The sequence below is a fragment of the Monodelphis domestica genome, chromosome 3 (genome assembly GCF_027887165.1).
Source record: "Monodelphis domestica isolate mMonDom1 chromosome 3, mMonDom1.pri, whole genome shotgun sequence".
Taxonomy (NCBI): Eukaryota; Metazoa; Chordata; class Mammalia; order Didelphimorphia; family Didelphidae; genus Monodelphis; species Monodelphis domestica.
In genome coordinates this window covers 225,606,251-225,625,848 of record NC_077229.1, presented here as the reverse complement: position 1 = coordinate 225,625,848, position 19,598 = coordinate 225,606,251, and positions in this window count along the sequence as shown.

Sequence of the window (19,598 nt, the reverse complement as noted above, 5' to 3'; positions counted from 1 at the left end):
AATACATTGCTAAAGACTAAGGGGATTTGGATAAGAGACTGAAGACTTTAGGGTCATAGATAGTATTCCATCCTTCCCACTCGATTGATGGCTGGGGCTGCAGAAGAGAAAAGCGCATCTGGAAATGTGAACAAGTGGTTAAGACGTATCTGAGAAGAGGATTTTGATTTCCTATTTATAGGTTACAATAGAGAACTAATAAGATACCAGTTAAGGATTGAATGCAATAACATGAATTGTTAATAACTTGCTTTAATGGTAATTTCTTCTTTCAAAAGGTAAAGGAGAAAATAAGGGGGGAAAGGAGGGTGTAGCTAAGTAGTAGAGTGGAGAGAGTGCTAAGCCTAGAATCAGAGAGAGCTGGGTTCAAATTTAACTTGATAGTTCCTAGCTGTGTAACCATGGACAAATCATAAATCCAATTGTCTAGTCCTTGCAACATTTCTATCTTAAAATGAATACTTAGACAGAACGTGCGGGTTTTTTTTTTAAGAAAGAAAGAAAATGAAGGAAATTGCCATTGTTGACCTGCTTCTCAGTAATGAGGAAAAACTGGTGATCAGAGGAGGCGATTATTCCATCTTTAATTTGTGATAGGGAAGGTTCATTTGTTCAGAGTCTGATGTGATTTTTGGAGAACAGATTCCAGAGCCTTAGTCGAAATCCCAGGGCCTAAAATTCTCCTAAAGAACTATGCCTGAGTGCCTCATAATGAAATTCTGAAGCCACAAAGAGAAAACATTTAAGCAAGAGCATAAAAAAGGAGTCATGTAAAGGTCTGGGTATTTATTGGCCAACCTTTTTCTTGTCATTTAGTTACTATGAAGAGTTTCATGGGATCGTAGCTTTAGAGCAGGAAGGGGACTTGGAGACCATGAAGTCTGTCTCACTTTCTAGATAAGGAGCTTAAAGACCAGAGAGTTTAAAGTAATTTGCCTAGGTCACACAGGTAGCCACAAAAGCAGAAAATGAAACTAGATTTTCTTACTCCAGTAGTACATGAGGATTGTCCAATGGTTATCCTTCACTCCCACCAGCCCACCTAGTCATTTATCTCACTAAAGACTTACTTACTTACTTACTTACTCTGCTTCCATAATTTTTGATTAGTTACATGTTGGAACCTACTGGTGGCTACCATATCCTTCTGTATCGAAGGTGCCAAAGGAGACCAATAGGCTTCATGTAGCCCACAACATTCGCAAGTGCAGCCTGAGCCAAATTAAAGTATAATTGGGGAATATTTTGCAAAATAATTAAAACTACAATAAAACAAAGATGATATGAATATAGGGGTTTTTTTTGTTAATATGCAGGGATCGTTACATATGGCTCAATGGCCCTATATCTATTAGAGTTTATCCCTAGAAGTTTGTAATATTCCATGACTTATAGCATGTAGCATAACTGAAAGAATATTGTTACTTAAAAACTGGATCTTTGTTTCAGGGAAAAGCTCAGAATCACTGAAAGCTCTGTACAATTTTTCAAAAGAATTCAACCTCTTTTTCTTCTGTTTAATTCTGAACCCAACTCATGTTCAGGGTATGCCCAAGATGTATGTATTAATGAATCAGCTCTATGTGCCTGTCTAGCCAACTATATTGCCTGGTTGGGGCAATGGCCATTCTTCCTCCACTTGGTTTTTCTTATGTGCTTAGTTAGAATGGGATAGTGGGACATTGGTAATGGATGAAGGAACAATGGCAGTTCACTCAATGCATACTTTGCCGGAGCCTTTTTCTGTAAATAAATGGGCTTTGAAAGAAAAATAGGAGTTAAAATGAAAAAGTAGGGAAATCATAAAAGAGCATCTACCTGCCCTTTCTGAGCCTGAGTCACCTGGTCTAGATGCTGTGCATTTTATAGATCTGAAAGAAATGACAATTGTGATTCCTGAGCCAATGTCAAATGAGTTTGAAAGAGATGAGAATGGGCCTTGCAAACTGTGGACCAGGAAACATGACTTAAATGCTTGGCTGATTTCTTTTAAAATAAAATACTAAAAACACACCATTATTAGAGAAAACATCTTCTTAGTGAACATCTGGGAAAAGTAGTGATTTCCCCCTTGCTATAGATATCTGCAGGCAAAGAGTAGATGGATGCCTACTTGTCAGGCACCTAGTAGGGAGGGGTTTTATTCAGGTAGGGGTTGGACTGCATGGGGTTGTTAGTTGGTACAATGGAGAGAGCACTGGGCTTGGAAACAAGAAGACTCGTTTTTATGAGTTCAAATCTGGCCTTGGATATAGTAAGCTACCTGTGCAATCCTCAGCAAGTCACTTAATCCTGCTTGCCTCAGTTCTTCTGTAAAATTATCTGGAGATAAAATGCTTACCATCTCCAAGAGAGGGACTGAAAAGGAGGGAGGGAGATGATTTGGATCTTATAGTTTTGGAAAACATATGTTGAACTTTGCTGTTATAAGTAATTAGGAAAAGAAAATATCATTGGGTTGTTTAAAAAGTGATCTGGAGAAAGCATTGGCAAACCTCTCTAAGAAAGAGAAAGCCCCCAAATGGGGTCCCAAAGAGTGGGACAAGATTGAAATGACTAAACAACTGGGCTGGTTGGGTGAATCCCTTCCACCTCAGAGATACTGTGATCCTGTGAAATTCCAGGCAGCACCACATTTATCCTATATTTCGTTGATATTTATATGCTGGAGGCAGGCTGATAACCACACTCAAATGAAAATGTACCTGTCTAGCCACCAGGGCAGTCCCTGATCACCTGGCATAGCCTTGAGGCCTTATACAATTTTAGTCGGAAAGGGAAATGTCAAACAGAGGCTGAAAAACAGTTCTAGCTGCCAAGACTCCTTTTTACCTGGAGGAATAACAAAGGGATTCTGGTAAAGAGCCAGGATTTTTCATGGTTTTTGCAAAAGCATCAAAAACAGTTAAAATGTATCAGTTTTCATGTGCTGTGCAAATGAATCTTCCTCCCTAGGCTCTGGTGTCACTGTCGTCATCCTGACAGGAAATCTGTGCTGATTACTTTATTGTGTTGTCTTCGATGTTTTGTCCTGCTGTACAGACAGGAGCCCTCATTGGGATAAGGCCTTCAGGAATCTCCCAACAATTAGTCAAGCTTCCAGCCTGTTGCCTTTCAAACACAACAGCCAGAGGAAACTGAGATATTCATCTCATTCCAAATGACAGGGAGCAAGAGACTGGCCTAGAATCTGGGGCCAGCCCTCAGTGTGTGACTAAGGATGTGCTTGGTTTTCCATCCAGTAATCAGGCCAGCAAAGGGCAGGATTTATCATCAAGGCTTCTGATATCTGTGCTTTCCAGGACAGTAAGACCTTCCTAACTTGGATGCCCCAAGTACGGATGGAACTGAAGGCAACTTATTTGGGATGAACTGAAGTTTGCCTTTGCACAGTCTATGAAGAAAGGATCTGCAAAACAAATTCATACTGTGTGACTCTTTCCTGGCAAGACAGACCAGGCATACTCGGAGAATTTTCTCACTCTCTTGACTCCCAAGCCCCACTAGGAAAAGTGGGATGGTGTATGTATACATGGTACCTTCAATACACTGAGACTGACTACCCATTTGCAAACAATGCAGTTCATACTATACTAGAATGAGGTTTTATTTAAAAAATAATAATAATAACAAAAATCCCAACCAGAAATCAATCCTTGAATATGCAACCTAGTTCCAAAGTTACTTATATTCCCAAGTATGAGGACCTGTTGTATGATCCTGGCCAAGGCATCCCTGTTTCCCTCAGTTTCCTCACCTGTAAAATGAGCTGGAGAAGGAAATGGCAAACCATTCCAGCATCTTTGGGGGGGGGGGAAACAACAACAACTCCAAATGGGGTCACAAAGAACTGAAAAACAAGTTTGTTTGTTTGTTTATTTCCAAAAAAAAGCGGCTTTTATGGTTACAACTTATAATAATAAAGCTCTGTAAAATAACATTTAGATCTGAAGAATAAAATAATTTATTCTAAAATATGTAACAATGTAATACATTACTAATATAATACATAAAAATTGCTATAAATATGAAATAAAGTATATTAAATATGCTTATCCAAGAGAAACAAATTCTTACTTAGCTATGTCTAAAAATCTATTCTACCATCTTGGGGAGGGAGAAAGGACAGGGGAAAAAATGAGAACATTTCCTGAAATTCTGATTTTATATTGCTTTTTCCCCCTCTTTCATTCCATCTCTCTTCTTGCTCTCTCTCACTACAAGATGGTGAGCTATGACTCCACCACTGAACACACACAGTCAGATCTATTTTCTCATGAGCTCCTTTGCCATTCTGTCTGGTATTTCCTCTCAGTTACTCAGTCCCATCAGGCAAACCTCAGAATGAATACAATTAATTTCCTCCACTTATTGAAAAGGCAAAGAGAAGGATGAAAGCAAAAATCCCAGTACTCATATACAGGGGACATGTCTAACCTACTTGGAAACACAAATTGTAAAGATTAAAATTTAGGGATATGGTGAGAGACTATGGCAGGTAGAAATTAGTTTCTCTCTGCAAGGAGTATATTTTTTAGAGGTTTATTAAGGATTAAGGATTAAGGATTAAAGAAAATACAGGATAAGGAAAATGTGCCTAGGCCAGAGGCCTAGACAAGACCTCACCTACATTATGGAAAGAGCCACATCTGCTCCAAAACGGAAGTCCAAAAAGAGCCCCAAAAACCTTTGCCACCAGTTTAAATCCTTCCTTGATCTCAGCCCACCTCAGAATTCCCGTGAGATTACAAAGCATTTTGGGGAAGTGGAGCAAGGGCTTGTAGGGATTAGTCCAGAGTTCAAATCTCAATTTTACAACATGCAAATGGAACCTGCTAATCAAAAATAATTCATAGCTACTCTTCATTATTAGCAGGCAAAATTTGGCCTGTACTGGGAATCACTTAGCTGGTTTCAGTAACTTCATGTTCTTTAAAGTAATAAACCCAAGAGAATTGGTTTTTAACCTACGTTTTTAATGAATTTAGATTCACCTTCCCTCCACTTAGTGAGTGGTTTTTTTATTGTACAATGAAACTCATCTGTATCCTCGCTGCTGGATGTCAGGACCAACTTAGATTCACCTACCTTGGCTTCAGTCAAGCTCAATGGTTTACTAGTCCCTCAGCCTGTCCTTGCTTTCCCACTTCCATGTCTTTCCTCAGATCCTTCCCTATTGCTAGGAAAATCCTACTGATTCTTCAGTGCCCTACTGAAATGATTATTTTATTCAATAAGATCTTCACCCTGACTTCCTATACACATCTCGATATGAAGCCTGTATGGCCGTTTCTTGGTTTGTATCTCTCTGGTGTACTTTTACTTTCCCACAGTCCTGTAGTTTCTTCGTAACAAACCTCATCAATCATACAGGTTTCCCCAGTGAATAGCCTTCTACATTTGATCAGTGATTGTAGAAATTGTTTAAAGTGAAATTATCTCTGTTCTCCCACCCCAAAGTGATCTCTCTCCTCTCTCTCTTTTTCTGTCTCCATGCTGTCTTTTCCTTTCTATCTTGTCCCTCTATTTCCATCTTGTCTCTCTGTTTCTTTGTCTCTATTTCTGTGTCTTAAGGGTTTTAAAGCTGGCAAAGACCCAAGAAGTCATTTAGTTCAGCACTCATCTGGACCCTTATGGAGGTTTTTCTTCTTAGTCAATCATTCCGTATCCCTCCTACTAGATTGGAAGCTCTTGGAGGGCAAGAACTGTATTTTATTCCCTTTTATATCCTTTCCAAATGCCAGAATACAAGTGTCTGGCACATAATGGGCATTTAGTATATGTTTTGTGGACACCGAACTGGTGCATGTTTTCTGGATGTAGAAAGTCCACTAATGTCAGGCTCCTTTGAATTGGACGGATAAGCTTCAATTTTATAAACTTTTTCATAGGTTTATCAAATATAGAATACAAAGTTGATGTAGGCATGATTCTAGCTCCCATGGAGTTCATACACTAAGATAATGTGATTAGTAAAAGATATATGTATTGTCAAAAACACAGAAATAAGGAGAAGGCAGACTTGAACAAAATAAGATCCAAGGAACGATGCTGGGTCTGAGGATGGAATAATAATTGCTACCATTTATATAGCATTTTAGAGCTTATGCAGCACTTTATATAAATGACCTCATTTTATCCTTACAATAGCCTTTTGGATGGCTACTCCAGGTATTAATACTATTTTAAAGATGAGAAAATTGATCCCCTAAAAGAATAAGGGACTTGCTCATGAGTGTAAGAATTCTGACAACTCTGGAAACTATTTTCTATTTGTTTGGATAAATGAGTTCATTTATAATTCTCTGTTTCTGTTGGTCTTTTGTATAATTCAGGAAAGGAGACAAACTTGTGAGTGTAAGCTAAGGTCTAGCAACCAACTGATCAGAGTTTTGTTCTGTACCTACAAATAACACCTCTAACCTGGCAATATTTAGAGGAAGTGGACAGATATAATTCTAATCTAGTAGCCTTCTCAGAAACAGGAAGAATGGCTAGCTTTTTGGCTCTTCTGCTCCTAAGTGGCACAGTGGATTAAATGCCAGCCTTGGAGTTCAGAAGCCTCATCTTCCTGAGTTCAAATCTGATTTCAAACACTAGCTGTGTGACCCTGGGCAAGTCATTTAACCCTGTTTGCTTTGGTTCATCTGTAAAGCGAGCTAGAGAAGGAAATGGCAAACCTTCTCCTGTCTTGGTCAAGTAAACCTGATATGGGGTCACAAAGAGTCAGACAGGACTGAAAATGATTCAACAACAACAAAATTCTGCTTCCCATCAAAGCAAGAAATCTAGTTTTCTTTGGAGAGTAATGGTCAAGGTTTCAGAAACATCCATATGCCCTAGCACCATTTAGACAAGCCCTGTGGATAGGTACCTCTTCCATGGGCATACAAATACATTTTACACTGTCACAGCTAGAAGGAGAGGTATTCCTTGCAGCCTCATTGGGATTCAGATAATTACTCTGGGTTGTTTTAGAAGTGAACTCTAACAGAGGAGCCTGGCCCAAAGGTGAAACAATTTGCACAATTTGTCGAAGATCATACATAATTTCCATGTCCAATTCTCTTTCCACCATAAAGTGATTCCATGTCTTTGGCCACACTTCACTATTATTTTCAACAACTGGAGACCCTAACTCTGAACTCCAAGGTACCAATTCGGTCATCAGCTCTAGAAACTCAGGGTAACTATAGTCCAGTAAAAGAAGAGAGACACGTAGAAATAAACCAAATGCAAAAGAGACAATGAAGGCCACGTAAAGAACACTTGGGTAGAACTAAGGAAAAGTTCTGAGGGCCTACTGTACCTTGGGCTTCTCCGGAAGATTAGGAAAGTCTGGGGCCTCAATTCCATTGCATTCCAGGTTCCCCTTCAGACACACCTGGCCAACCCTGATGGGCCCCAGAGGAAAAAGCTGTTCCCCACAGTAGCGGAGGGGAGCCAGCAGCTGGATGGGCTCTCAGACAGGAAACTCATCAATCAAGGACCCGGAGCCCTGATCTGTTCTGCTCAGTGTGACAGGCACGCCATGGCACTTTTACACCCCTTTAGGGGACCACACTGCATGCTAATCTCAATTAGCAGATGCCAAAGAGGTCCCTCCCCCAAGCTGGGGGGAAACCCACCTGCTCTGTCAAGCATTCCAGCTCCTCCCCACCCCAGGCACCAGGTGGGAGCTCCTTTCCCTGCTCCTAATGCCTCAGGAGTTTAAGCCAGAGGACAGAGGGAAGGAGGAAAAGAGAGATGAATAGGGCAGCAGGAGGAAAAGTAAATGAGGAAGGGGAAGAGAAGAAGGGAAGGGCTAAGAGGGGAAGGAGGAGAGAGTTGGGGCAAGCCTTGCCCATCCTGGATTTTGGTCCTGAAACTTCAAGGCAAGATTCAGTGAAATTTCCTCAAGGGTGCAGGGAGAGAAAGAGAGAGGAGGTCTTCCTGAATGTGAAGTTTCTCATGTTTTGTGGTACAACTCGTCTGTCTCTTTTTAATCGTTCTCTCCTCCTTTCTCTCCCCCATTTTCTCCTTTTCTCCCTCTGCTTCCAAAGGTCACCCTCCACCTCCACCTTAATGAGTGTTCAGTGTCAGCTCTGCAGCCTGACTTTCCAAATCCTTTCTCATCTGAGTCCAACCTGCCTGGCTGGCCTTATCTCTCCCTGCTCCCATTCTTGCCAAGCTGGACTAGAGGCAAGCCCCACCTAGTACCACTAATTGCTGCGATGAAAACTCGGCATCAGGCAGAACAACATGGCGGGGAGGTGGATGCTCCACAGGAGAGCACCCTTCAGCTGCCAGTGCTGAGGAGCTACCACAGCTGGCTCAGGGAGACGGTCCCCAGAAAGGCAGCACTGTCCAGGTTCATGCCATTAGGTGGAGCCAGCAATAGTGCATTAATGGTGGCAGTGAGACATGTCCTTGGACTAGGCAATGTCTACACGAGCTACAACTCATCCTTTGCTTTCCTGTCTAGGTGAATGTGCTCATACCCATCCCATCCCTCTCCCTGGAATGTCATCCCTTCTCTTCGTAGCCAGGTGAAATGGAACCCATCCTTCAAAGCCCAACCCAATTGCTACCTTCTCTGAGAAGTATTTTCTGATCCTCCCAGCCAGTAGTGACCTCTCCCTCTTTTGAACTCTCAGCTGGCCGGGCTTACACTACCTTTCTTATACCCACAACAGATTCCCCTTTGTTTTATGTTTATTTGTATATAAGTATTCACTCCCTTTCTAGATTGCAGTGGCTGGGCAGGTCTTTTCTCATCTTTCTATCTCCCTGAATACCATGGGCAAGGCCTTCCTTCCTAGGAGTTGTGTGTAAAAATGGTTGTTGAATGAATATTCCAGCTATTTGATTAAACCCTTGTGACCCTGGAATGGGTTTCCCCTCTGCTTGTCCTTATCCATTTGAGGGCGGTCTCTGGGCAGTCAGTCCATCAATAAACATTTATTAATTGCCTCCTTTGTGCGAAGCCCTGTGTTAAGTAATAGGATACAAAGAGAGACATGGGCAGCTAGGTGGTACAGTAGATAGAATGCCAGGCCTGGAGTCAAGAAGACCTGAGTTAAAATCTGGTCTCAGATTCTTAATAGTTATGTGACCCTGGGAAAGTTACTAACCCTGTTGGCCTCAGTTTCCTCACCTGTAAAATGATCTGGAGAAGAAAATGGCAAGAAAACCCCAAATGAGGTCAGGAAGATTCATATAAAACTGAAATAACCAAACAATACCACAAAGAAAGGGAAAAGGCAAATCCTGCTCTTAAGGAACTCACAATTTCATTGGGAAGATGATCTATACACAGGATGAAGTAGAAATGTGGTTAAAATGGGTTTTTTAATAGTAAATTCTAGTTGAAAGAGGTACTCTTTGGGGGCACAGTTCTAGCTGTCTTCCATCTTCTTCCCTTATTCGATGGAGAGACCAAGTGTTTTCTGTCTGATTTCGGTTTCCTGATGGCTGTACATCCTGGCTGTGGGGCAGGCCATGTCCCATCTGTGCTTTTTCATCCGGGCATTCCAATTACTGACCGTTATTTCCTTCAACTATCATTCCTTTCATCAAGCTCACAGTTTCACCCCCTACCATCATTGCTATTTGTAATTGATTGCTCCTCTGTCCCCTGGAGATCTCAAAGTAGATTTATTTCACTCGCCACAGGGGCCAGAGCAAAGCAGAGGACTGAAGGAAAACTATCTGCATGCTCCAGATCAAAAACTACCTCCTGCCTGGAGGATTCTGGGCTTTTGGCTGAGTTCTCTGCCTCCTTCAGGCCACAGAGACTCCCATGAACGACAGCCAGTCCCTGTTTATATACTCTCATGCCAGACCTGTAAGATCTGGAAAATTAAGTCCCCAAATCACTAACATTCACTTTGGCCTGAATTGCCAGCTAGTTTAGCATTCTACTGGTTTTCCAAAGCTAGTTATCTCAGTTGATCTTTTATTTTTAAACCCTTGCCTTCTGTCTTAGAATCCATCAGTTCCTAAGTAGACGAGTAGTAAGGTCTAGGCAATGGGGGTTAAGTGACGTGCTCAGAGTCACACAGCTAGGAAGTGTCTGCGTTCAGATTTAAACCCAGGGCCTCCTGTCTCAAGGTCTGATGCTCTATCCACTGAGCCACCTAGCTGCCCCATCTCAATAAATCTTCATGATGATTGTCCAGAAGATAGGTGGGGCAATTTGATACTTGGCTGGCACAAAGAAGTAGGTACTTATTAATAAATAACTGTTGGTTTAGTTTGCATTTTGTTTATTTTTATATTTGTCTTATGTTCTTGACTAGAAAAGTATGTTTCATGAAGGCAGGGAATCTGTCTGATTAAATTCTTCTTCATTTCCTCTGTAATTTTCTCCTTCATAGTGTCTGGTTCATCAGGAGCTTGGGAAACAATTGAACAAAATAAGAAACTGAAATTTCCCACCCAAGAAAAGTGGGGCTCAGAGATAACTCTTAAGTGAATTGCCCAAGATTACACCACTAGACCAGAGCTGAAATTAGAACCCAGTCTGCTAATTCCTAGTCAGGTATTCTTTCCCTACTTAGTCTAGGTAAATAAAGGTGGAAATTATTCTGAAATTATCCACATACTTTCCCAATCCCTCCATATTATGCCTTGTTGTTGTTCAGACATGACCAACTCTTTGTGACTCCATTTGGGATTTTCTTGGCAAAGATGCTGGAGTGGTTAGCCCTTTCCTTCTCCAGCTCATTTTACAGATGAGAAAATTGAGGCAAACAAGGTTAAGTGGTTTGCACAGGGTCACATAGCTAGTAAGTGTCTAAGGATGAATTGAATTCAGCCAGCTAGCTGCCCTATTGTATTGTGTATGCACTGGGCATTTTAAACAGGAACGCTAATACATGGGGCAGGTGGGAGAGAGATCTGGAAGAGGAATCAAATTCTTCAGCAAACTTAGAAGTTTGTTTCCTTTCCTGTATATTGCCTCTCCTCCCTGCAGTGATCCAGCCAGTAGCCTTTACTCTCCTGGGGCCTTTAGCAGGGGAACCCTCACCCAGGCTGTCTTTGGGGATCATGCATACCATTGGGCTGCAAAGAAAGAGGAGGATCCAGTTGGCTGTGGTCAACCCAAGTGATCAGGTTAACCAGGGTGAGAATTTCAAAGGCAATGGGGAGAGGAGGCAAAGGTAAGAGAGGAAAGGAAAAGGTAGGGAAATGTTGGGGAGGTGGGGTTCTGAAGATTGCTTAATCATTAAGGGATAAGAGAAAGGATACTGATGAGGTCAACCCAAGAACTGGCCTTGGAGTCAAGAGACCTGAATTCCAGGCTGCCCATGGTAAGTTCTTTGACCCCAAAGAAATCATTTTGTGGTAACATAATGCCTGACACAATAAGCATGCTTATTGATGAGTTTGCATTTCTGGGCTTCCTTTGTGAGATCTCCAGAAGGATGGTCTTTGCCTCTTGTTAGGATTGTTTCTAGACTTTGAAACATTTAATTCTGTTTTGTCCTCTTTGTGCTTTATTGATTTTAGTAGAAATGTACCAGTTTGGGCCCTTTTCCCTCTTTTGCTCCCATCAATGGCAACTTACCTGGAGAGACCTCTTTCTCTTCATTTATGTCCTGACTGTATTCCCTGGCTCTGTTCAATCTCCACCAGACACATATAGTCCATAGGCATCAAAAACCATTTGTCCAGTGAGCCCTTTTGTAAAGAATCATATTGGTCGGTGAATGTATGAACCTCAAAGAAGATAACTGCTCTGAAAAGAGACCAATTGAAGTTGCCACTCAAGCTAAGCGTGTGGGGAGTGTTTAGGGCTCAGTACTCCCCTTGGTGAAGCAGGCATCCAGGGGTTAGCACAAATGCCTGCAATATCCTGCCAGGTCGCCATTTGTTCATGTGCCCCTGGGGTTGGGTTGCTTCCCCCTCCAAGGGAAGGGTCTGGAAACCACACACAGAAAGAGCAAGGCCAATCCTCCCTCCCCTGAGGGGATTATCTAAATACAAACAAACACTTGAGCTGTGTCTATACATGTAACAAGAAGTGGAGATTTGAGCTAATAGTCTGGATAAAAAGGATCAAACCGAAAAGGGCTTTGGCTCCCAATGTACAGATGGCTCTCTCTGAAGCTCCCAGATATTTGAGCCGAGGTGAGGTGAGTGGGTGAATTAACCCACTAAGTACCAGCAGTTCCCATTTCAGCTGGTTATTTGGGGAAACAGTTTTGCTAAAGCTGCACAGTTTATAAAGAAGTTGGGTTGTTGCTAAAGAGCGATTTCTAAAGAATGGCTCCACAATGGAGCCAGCGTCCCTTTGAAAGCACTGAACAAAGTCCCCCATTGTCAAAGAGAGGCTCAATTGCATTCAGTCAGAGCTCAGAAGGTCACCTTCGCTGCTTTTAAGGAATTAAAAGGTGCCAAATACTAAGCAGAGAGTGGGCTAAGACATTGCAGAAAGATTGTCATCGACAAGGGCTTAAGAAAACAACTCTGTTCAATAAAGCAGTCATTGAGCAGAACCTGCCATCTTCTTCCATTCAGTGAGGTCTGATTAGGTTCACAATAGCCAGTGCCTAACCTGTGCCCATAGTAGGTACAGCAGACATGTTCATTCATTCAAACAATCGCTTGTTAAACGTGTACCAAAATGGAGCCATCTCTCCTCTAAAGAAGGAGAGATACATTCAACTGAACTTAAATATGAAAGATAGACAAAGTGATTTCTGAGGGAAGGCTTGGCTCGAAAATGAAGGGCAATTGGTTAGTAATAGAATGGAATGGGGGAGTATGAGAAAAGGATGGGAAAGAATGGAATAGAGACTTGAAAAGGGTGGGACTAATCCTTCCTCTGACACTTGTGACCTTGGACAAGTCACAACTGTACTCGGTTTAGGTTTCCTTGTTTATAATGTTAAGGATTTGGATGATCTTGCTTTGGAATTCTCTTTTAACTCTAGATCTGTGACCCTAGGGGTGGGTGGTATGGGGGAGAGAGAACTTGGGTGCTGGGAGGGCTGGGAAGGAAGCTTCCCAGGGCTGGTCTCAGGCAGCTGAACCACTGTCACAAGGATTTGGAGTGGAATGGAGGGAATAGAGTCAAGTGAAACAAACAATAATGATGGTGGTCCCATTAGCAATCCCAGAACAAAGAAGTGGAAAAGCAGTGGGATGGTTAGGGGAGCTCATAAAAAAAAAGAAAGGGGGGTGGGGAGTCTTTACTCTCAAGGAGCTCACAGTCTAATGGGGTGGGGGGACAAGATCAAAAATTAATTGGGCATAATCTCAGAGGGAAGGCGAGATATTAGCTGACATTGGAAGGAAGCTAGGGATGTTAGGAAGTGGAGATGAGGAGGAGAGTTCCAGACAAGCAGGGCTTCCTGTGAAAAGACTATGTTAGGCGATGCTGTTTTCCTTGAGGTACAGCAGCAAGTGTCACTGGATCAAAGAATACATGGAGGTGTAAAACAGTTGGAAAGAAAGGATGAAGCCAGGTACAAAGGGCTATGAAAGGCCAATGCAGGATTTTATATTTAATTTTGGAGGTAAAAGGGAACCATTGGAGTTGATTGAATAGGGAAGGGGGTGAGATGATCAGACTTGTATTTTGGGAAGTTCGTTTTGGCAAGTGGGTGAAGGATAGATTGGAGTGGCAGAGACCCACTAAAAGGCTATTGCAATAGTCCCAGAGACAGACTCGAGAGTCTACGGCAGGCTACAGGAGACATTATGTTTCCTCCATTCCTTTATTTCTCATATTTGAATTGTTTTAGTTTATAATAATTTCTGTGGGGGAGGAGATAAATAGATGTCCTCTATCAAATAACTATATTACACATATATTTAGAAGGAATGCTTTTAAGGAAACTTTAGGCATGAACCATAAGCCTGGTTTTAGAGATTTCTCTGGAATTACTATGGCGGAGGGGAATACAGTGTATGGAAGAGATAGAAGAGATAGACCCAAACTCGCAAGCGTTTGAACCTAACTCCCCCTTTTGGAATGAGGCCTTCCTGGGATGAATCTGGGTTCATATGAGCCCAGCTCTTTCCCTTGCTGGGGTCCCCTGGTCTACAGGGTACTTTGAATTGAAAATGACTAGGCTGTGCCTAGATTTGAATTGAAAGAAGTATCATGCAATGCTCTCCCCTGGAATGGAAAGAGCTTGTTAATGAGGGGGCAAGAGATCCTATGAAGCAATCTGAGCCCAACAAAAACAATAACCATCTCCCTCTTCCGCCTCTTAGCAGAAATGACTGTACTGGTTGGGGGGACCACACCTCCTTTGTTTCCCCATTAGCTATGAAAAGATAAAGAAAAGTACTCCAGCCCATAATTAATTAGGACTGATTGAGTGCCCTGTCTTTGGCTCCACAAAGCAGCAGTGTAGGATGAGATGGGGCATGTTGTCCCAGGGCTGCCTGGTGGTGTTCTCAGGGAGAAGCTGATTGGCAGCTGGGAGAGGTTTGTAACAGAATCCTGCTGCTGCTTGCTTTGAAGATCTAATCTGAGAGATGCCATTTGGGATCCCCAAACAGGATACCCTGCTCCTGCTGCATAAAAGTCCATAGCAAGCAGAAGGAATTGAATTTAGTTTTACAGAATTTATATGTAAACTTTACATTCTATTTAGACATAGTAGATCTGTTGCAGAGAATTTGCAGAGAACTCCGTTTGGTTTCCAGCTCTCTCTTGTTCCCCTACACCCCCCCCTTCCACCCTGAAACCCCCCTCTATTCAATAAGGAAATCATTGCCTTTGGGCTGAAAAAGGCATTCACAGGTGTGAGGGCTGGGAAGGTAGACCCATATTGGAGTTAAGGTATTAAAGAGAGCAGTAAATTCCCATCCAAGCCACAAAGCTCACATTTACCAATGTAAATTGGAACTCAAAACAAACCAAGTGAATAAGACACACATTTTAGTAATATTACCTTAAAAAAGTGGAAACTGAGGCATAGACTGGTTAAGTGACTTATTAAGATTATATAGATAGTAAATAGAAAAGATCTGATTTTAAATCTCCTATTTCTTTTTTATTACAAATTTAACTATTACCAACTAACAAAAATATTCGGATATACAAAGAACAAAAGGGAGGATTGTTTAAGAAAATGTGAACTTCAGTTCAATATATTTTGGGGGAGTTTAAACATATATAAAATTTAATAAGGGAGTAACAAAATTTCCCTGTTTTCTTCTGCTCCTTTCTGAAGTTGTTGCTTTCTGGAGATTTTAAATTCTCCTCTCTCCTTCTTCTTCTCCTCTTCCTGCTCCTCCTCTTCCTTCTTCTCTTTCTACCAGCTTCTCCTTATTCCCAAAAAAAGTCTTTCCTTGTAGCAAATAAGTACACTATTTTATATAAGCATAGTATTTTATATAAAAAGTATAGTATTTTATATTTTATAGTATTTGTACAAATTTTTACATTTTATAATATTTATACAAATAAGTATGTAGTATTTTATGTTTTCCTTGTAACAAATAAGTATAGGAGAAAAAACCTAATAAACATGTATGAATACAGTCATTTTTTCCGCTACTCTGTTCTACCTTTGATTCTGTACTGGAGATCATCAGAAATATCCATTAAGTCCTAGATACATCGTGAACATTGAATTAAACCATGAGAGAGTCAAAGGACAGATAAGTAAGAAAGAGAAAATAGAGCCTCTAAATATAAGGACCTACAAGATAATTCAAGATATGTCATTAAAATTTCTACATCTACAAAACAATATACATATTCAACAAACCATTACTAAGTGCCAACTTTATGTAGAATCTTGCCTTTAGGGAGTGCACTGGAATTATTTTCATTTATTTTTTTCAAAATTTTATTCTTGAGAGTTTTATATCCCTCTCTAAATGACTTTCTTTTGAATCATTGAAGGCAAACTATTTGAAATGTCTTATCTCCAGATTTAGGGGAAATGCCAGGCTTTCCTCTCCTCTCTCATGACTTCTACATCGATCACTTCCACTTCCTCTCCTACTTGGATGACTAGCTTCCTTTGATCAGACACAGGTTCAGAATAGTACTAATTTTTTTCATTTTTTTACCTCTTATAGGATGATATTATCTGGAAAAGAGCATCAATGTTCCAAATTATTTATAGCAGCTCTCTTTGTGGTGGCAAAGAACTAGAAATTGAAGGGATGCCCATCAACTGGAGAATGGCTAAATAAATTGTGGTCTAGGATTATGATGGAATACTACTGTGTCAAAAGAAATAATGAGCAGGTTAATTTTTTCAAAAAACTTAGAATGACCTAGATGAAGAATGAAATGAATAGAACCAAGAGAACCTTATATTCAATTACAGAATCAATATTTGAAAAATAACTTGTGAATGTCTACTTCCAGAGAAAGGACTAATAAATAGAAACACAAAAAGACATAATTTATATGTCATATTTTTGTTGGGTGATGCCTTCTATGGTGCAGGGAGGAGAGGAAGGGGTCAAGATACCTGAGAATAGATTCAATTTTAAAAATAAAAAGTAAAAAAATTAAAATAAATAAAGAGAAAGTAAAAAAAGAACAATATTATTTTCATGAAAGCATTTCAAGGATTTCTTAGCTGTTTTGCTTTTGGCAGAGATTGTGCTCCAATAACAACAAATTTTGTCTAATTGGGTGATATTGAGGGTAGGTCAGCAGCCAAACCAGAGATGAGGGAAAAAAAAGTCATTCAGTCTCTGCTTGAAGACCTCCAATGAGAGCAAACCTTCTACTTCCTGGGGCAACTCATTCTATTTCTTTGTCGTTGTTGTTGTTGCTGTTTTTAGATTTTTATTCATTTTTAAAATTGTACTTTAATTTCCAAATATATCCCTTTCCCCCATACCAGTGAACCATCCCTTGTAACAAAGAATAAAAATATGAGGGAAAGGGTTGTATATGGAGTGTTATACCTTCATAGTCCACTACTTCTGTAAAAAAATAAAAAAGGAAGCAGGAACATTTTCTCATGTCTTCTCTGAGGCCAAGCTTGGTCATTATATTCCAAAAGCATCTAGTTTCTTTTTTTTTTTGTTGTTCTTTCCATTAACACTTTTAGTCATGTTTTCTAGGTTCTACCCATTTCACTCCACATCAGTCCAAATAATTCTTCCCAGGCTTCTCTGAGGTCTTTATATTCACTGCTTCTTATTATAGAACAATATTATTTGTATATCCATTAATCCATTCCTCAAATGATTAGCATATATTTCATTTTCAGTTCTTTTCTACCAAAAAAGTCTTGCTATGAATATTTTGGCATATATTTTTATTTATTTATTTTACTTTTTGGAATCTATGTCTAGCAATGAGATGTCTAGCCCAAAGGGTATATACAGTTTTCCAGTTTTGAGGAAATAGTTCCAAATTGCTTTCCGGAATAGTTGGACCATTTTAAAGCTCTACCAACAGTGGAGCAATGCCAATACATAAAGTATGTCTACCTTTTTGCAGTCCCTCTTAGTTTGACTAATTCCAGCTTTTGTTATCACTGAAAATGTTTTGAGTGTAAAGTAAACCCCAAAGTTCTTTAAATGTGAACTTCTCTTATTTTTGGTGATTTGGTTACAGCAATCTTTCCTATATCTATTAATAGACTGTGTTTGTTGTCGTTTTCTGAATGTTTCCTGACTATCACTTTATTTATCTTTGTTAGAATTTTGCCCAAAATCAAAGTCTTGGTCATTAATCTATAGTTGTCTGAAGCCAAGTTTACTGGGGTGCAGTTAGCTGGCTCTTGGCCTTATGGCAAGATGAAGGGATATAGATACTGATTTGGACACTGGACAGCCCAAATCAGGATTTTTCTCCCAGATCTACATTGTCTCTGGCTAAGGGCCTGACACTTATCTCACTAGTATGAACTTAATAGTTTTTATATAAATCCTTGAAGAAAAGAATTGACCAAAGAAAGATAGGACTTCCATTTTTCTCTCTATTCTGAAAAGCATCTTATTTCTACACATGAGCAATGATGTTCTTTTACATTTATTTTTATTTTTTAAAGGCATGAACCCTCTCTTGCCCAGGCTGGAAGTATGGAGGATACTCACAACTTTTGTTCCACTTTGATACCTAGATTTGGCCAAGTTGATGCCCCCCCTACTCCTGGAGCCTCAATATATTAATTAATAATTGAGTGTAGATGTCTAATTCATTTAAGTCACTGCAGCTCAGAAGTCCCTGGCTCAAGAGAGCCATCAGTCTCATCCATCCTGTAGGTAGGAGTGATTATATGTGTGCGCCGCCAGACCAAGTGGGCTATGAACTTGCTCTCAGTTTTCCCTTTTTCCCTAATTCCAAGACTGTGAAGTTTGTGGAGTAAAAGGTCCACAACTTTGATATAATTCTGTAACCATTCTTGGACCTGTATCTATGAAGAGACATTCTCATCATCCCACAGGTTCTGAGAAAGAAGAGATTTTTCAGATGGTCACTCTTTGAGCTCAAAGACGGGGACACGCAGAGAACAGATCAGTCATAAGAATTCAAGGTAAAGATGAACCAGAAATCAGGGAGGCACTTTATTTGAATAAAATCAGAAAATAAAACTTTCCTCAACCCTCCCAAATTTTAGTCATTTTGATACATAATAACAACGAGTATTTATATAGTGCTTTCAGTATTACAGAACATTTTACAAACCTTATCTCATTTGATCCTCACAACTCAGGGAGAGATTATTTTTATTATCCTCATTTTTCAGATAAGGAAATTGAGGCAGAGAGACATGACTGGCTTGCCCAGTGTTACAGAACTTGTCCTACACACACGAGGGCCCTACAGAACTAGTGCCCAGACTGGATTTGAATTCAGATATTCTTGACTGAATCCCACACCGTGATAGATAGCTTACTTCAGAGTCCAAAAGGGGTCTGGTCCTGTCTCTTCACATACAAGATGGGACCGTAGACAAGTCACATAAAGACTCCGTGGCTCCAAGGAGAATTATAAATTAGCTGTAAACCCAAGAAATGTGAAATAAAGTGAATTGTTCAAGGCCACCTAGCTAGTAAAAAACAACAGTAAGACAGTGTATGGAGCATAAAGAACACTGGATTGGAAATCAGGAAAACTGAATTTGAATTCTGCTTCTGGTGTTATTTTTCTAGCTGCATGACCACAAATGGGTTATTTCATTTTACTAGACTTTCTTGGATGTCCGGAAAATGGCAAATATCAACATAACCCACTTCTTGGGGGTTTGTAAAGAAAGTACTTGTAAAAGCTTAAATTGCTACATCAATGTAAATCATCATTTGAATCTGAGTCTCATGATCCCTAGTCTGGAGACCTTCCATCATATTATGTGGAATTTAATGATTTTATGCACTCAAGCTATTCCCCACTTCTCAGTATCAACCTCAATACATGTTTTACTTCTCTCTCTGCCTCCCTCAATACTTCGGCTTGTGTTCTCCCTCTTACCAGCTCAACAGATGTCTATTGGATCAGACTGGATTAAATTCACCTGCCATCAAAGTCAACACAAGTGAGCAGAGGGGGCAGCTGGGTGGCTCAGTGGATTGAGAGCCAGGCCCAGAGATGGGAGGTCCTAGGTTCAAATCCGACCTCAGACACTTCCCAGCTGTGTGACCCTGGGCTTGACCCCCATTGCCTAGCCCTTACCACT